Source organism: Castor canadensis, chromosome 6 (genome assembly GCF_047511655.1).
Source record: "Castor canadensis chromosome 6, mCasCan1.hap1v2, whole genome shotgun sequence".
Lineage (NCBI taxonomy): Eukaryota > Metazoa > Chordata > Mammalia > Rodentia > Castoridae > Castor > Castor canadensis.
The window spans coordinates 103924528-103928778 of NC_133391.1; positions in this window are offsets into that span (position 1 = coordinate 103924528).

Sequence of the window (4251 nt, forward strand, 5' to 3'; positions counted from 1 at the left end):
TCCTCATCCACAAAAGTAAGGAAAGAAAAGATGCATGTAATTTGATTATTTTCAATTTATTATTAGAACCTGTCAATTAATGTTAAGGCATACTCAATTCTGACCACCCAGAAGGATTTAGAAGGTGTCCCCATAGGACATACATCTAAGGAGAAAGAACACGGTGATCCTATAAAATTCTTTCTTCCAATGCCCATTACCATAATGTTGTCATCATTTGTATCGACATTAAAGTAGAATTTGACAACCAGGAAATACTATTTGAATCAATGAGCTGCTCAACCACCAATATTAAACACTCAAATCTATTTAAATTAAGCCATTTGGAGGAGCATCTAATGTAGGGTGCCAAAGATTTTAGTTCATGTGTAGTATGTAAGTAAGGGGCTTCTAAAAACCACACGTTCACCAGCACAGCAAAGACAGTCTCATCCCAAGTCATTACCAAGCCTTTGCAACGTGAAAAGTTTCTTTGAAAATTGTCTTAGTTTATACACGATGTGTTAGGAAAAGCTTTTGGCCGTTCAGATAGTAATAGTTCTATCTGCGTCACCCAAGCAGTTTTGGTCAACTAGTGATGTGAATTATTAGTAGTTTCTCCAAACATGTGTAACTATAATCATGATACTTAGGTCAAAAACCTAGCTGAAATCATGACTAAAACAGGAAATGTCTGAAATGATTCAAATAAGGCAAAACTTGAGATTTTCTTTTTTTACCTTCTCAACACATATCTGAAAGGTCATGGGAAAGACTACTTCAATAGAATGTAATCATTTAGTGACTATTCTAGCCAGAATACCCTACACAATTTCATTTTCCAATCTTTCTAAATATTCTAAGTGAACTAGAAGTAAGATAGTAACTATCAAGAAGGTAAAGGAGGAATTGATCCATCAGAAATTTCTATACTACCTGACATTGTAATTTCAAAGTTCTTTTTTCTAAGCTTTAGAATTTCAAAATATTGTTGCACATCTTGCTTTGTGGGAATTATGATTGTGTGAAACTACTGCCATGGAAGTACTTCCATGTCCTTCCAAAAGGAAGGTTCCTCCTTTTGGAACCTCCTCCTTCCAAAAGAGGAGGTTCAAATGGAGCTCTATCATGATGATAATAGCAATTAGTAAAATCTTTTAAATCAACTTAGATGATTGATCCATTTAATTTTATCTATAAAATCATCCTGTGATGTAAGTCTTACTACATTCATCAGTAGATGAGGAAATACAGAGGTGTTATAGTTGCAAGTTGTCACACAGTCCACAAGGAACCCATGGTAGGGTTCAAACTCAGGACTTTCTTTTGTCAAAAACCTAAGCTCCTTAGGAGACTTTAGTTGTAGCAAGGATAGTGGTAAAAGAGTTTTCATATCCACTGAGCTGCTAAGAAAGAACTATAAAATAAAACAGAAGAAAATTCATCTTAGCAAACATGAAAGAAGAGCCAAAACATCCCTTTGGGTGTGTTACTTAACAGCTTATGTCTGTATACTGTGTCTTTTAGGGTGTTTTTTTAACAGTAGACTTTATTTTTAGAAAAGCCTTAGATTTACAGAAAAATTGCAAAAATAGTATAATATATAACTTGCACCTTGTTCCTTCTCTCATTAATACCTTACATTATTATTGTTCATTTCTTAAAATTAATAAATGAATATTGATATATTTTTAATGAAAATCCTTATTTTTTTCATATAGACAGCTCTCTGTATCCAGGAGATCCACACCCATAGATTTAATCAACAGGAGATTGAAAATATTTGAAAAAATGTGTCTAAATTGGGCACAGTATGTGCTTGAGTTCCCAGCTACTCAGGATGCAGAGGAAGGAGGAACCCCTGAGCCCAGGAGTTCAAGGCTGCAGAGTGAGAGTCCATCTCAAAAAATGTTACATCTGTTTTGAACATGTATACATTTTTCCTTATCTTTATTCCCCAAACAATTCAGTATAACAGTTATTTACATACTAGCTACATTGCATTAGGTAGTATAAATAATCTAGAAATCATCTGAAGTATATGGAAAAGTGTGGATATTTATGTGAAAATATTACTCCATTTTATATTAGCTTCTTGAGCATCTGCACATTTTGGTGACTACAAAGAGTCCTAAAATTGATCCCTATGAATACCTAGGGAAAACTATATGTACTGTTTTGCATAATGCCCATTTTCGGCTCCAGAATGCCAGCTTGGATACTACATTACATATTATCATGTCCCCTCAGGTTTCATTTTGTCTTAACATTTCTTTGTTTTTGGTAAACTTGAAAGTTTTGAAATGTATTTGCTAAATATTTTATAGAATACCCTATAATGAAATTTGTCTGATTTTTCTTCAAGATCAGACTGAGGTTGTGAATTTTTGACAGACAAAGAAGTAAAGTGCTATTACATCACTTCAAGAGTACATAATACCAATATGACATCACTTTTTATGCTATGTCTTGCTATATAGCCCAGGTTGGATTTGAACTCAGGATACTCCTGACTCAGCTTCTTGGATGGTAGAACTATAGGTATGAGCCACCACACTCCGCATGACCAAACTTCTTGAAGACAAAGCTCTACATAAATTATTTGGGGTTATTCTGCATGGGAATCTTATATCATCTATTTATCTGTTTACCTACTTATTTATATTAATATGAACTTCTGGGTATTCATTTTATATTTTGAGTTATAATTCCACACTTCTTTTTTTTTTCTCATTTATTCACATGTGCATACATTGTTTGGACCATTTCTCCCCGCCTTCCTCCCTCTCCCACCAACCCTTCCTCGCTTCCAGGCAGAATCTGTTCTGCCCTTATCTCTAATTTTGTTGAAGACAGAGAATAAACAATAATAAGAAAGACAAAGCATTTTTGCCAGTTGAGATAGGATAGCTATACAGAGAGATTCCTAGCATTTCTTCCATGTAAAAATGTGTTACATTCTAAGTTGATTCATCTCTAACTGACCTTTTCTCTAGTTCCTGATCCCCTTATCATATTGACCTCTGTCACTTTAAAGGTTCTATATTAGTTCCTCTGCAGTAAGGACCTATCCCCATACCACCCATGTGTGCTCTCACCTTATCATGTGACCCAAGTCCAATCACATTGCTGAATTTGCCTAGATCTACAATCTGCATATGAGGGAGAACATACTTCTTATTGTTGTTCCTCAATTTGTTTCCAGCATTAATCACTGGAATTTTTTTCAATTGGCTCTTGTACCTCTTTGATGTACCTCTATCAATGTGTGAGTATATGTGGGAAATGGTGTTCAACATTTCCTTACTTCTGGAACTATGAAGTACTGTATACTTTTCTTGCATTTTTTCTGTCACAGTTTTGCTGTTGTTTTTAATTTAATATTTATTTGCTAAGTCCTGGGCAGAATATTGAGATGAATAATGCATTCTCTCACCACTCAGAGAATTTGAAATTTGATGTCAAAAATAAAAATATATACATATCAAAGAAATATACTGAAGTGGAGAAGTGAAAACCATGCAATGAGTTTGGAAATTCTCTTGAGTTTAAATTCCAGTTTTGTGGAGAGAATAATTCCAAGTCCTCTTTTGGATCAAAATTGTAAAAAACAACAAAACAATGTAACTGATAGAAGAAATGTTTATCCAACCAGAGCATCACAGAGATAAGACAGGCACAAGCCAGAGGATGAATTACAGTGTAGGTATCATATGGGTCAGAAGTTTATAGAATGAATACAAGGGAGCATAACCATACAGCATAAGCATACCAAATGTGGACAATACAATAGCTTCAGTCTCAAGCAGCTCAGATATCAGTAAACAGATGTGACTTGCACCACAAAAAAAGACAGAGAGTTTCCAAGATCACGACTAGGGTATAGAAGCAGACAGTATGAGCTCTGTGACTCAAAAACCTTGCTGAGATGCTAGAGCCACGCTTGGCAGAAATAAAGCACCAAGGAGAATCAAACCTATGACACCCTGAAACTCTATCCCTTAGAAAGCTTCTCCACATCACATTACACTGAGAAAACAGGAGGGCTGCTGCCGCCGGCTCCAAACCTGCCTGAGAGACATTTAGCAGATCAAACAGGTGAGCACCAAGCGTCACATGGTATTCCCCTAGCCACTCTTGGGATAAACCAGTATAGACTCCTGAGCAGACTGACCCCCCCATCAAAAAAAAAAAACCTGAACAATGAACAACAAACTGAAAACCAGCACATAGCAGAGGGGGCAGAAATGCTGAAAGTGCACCAGAGAAGGA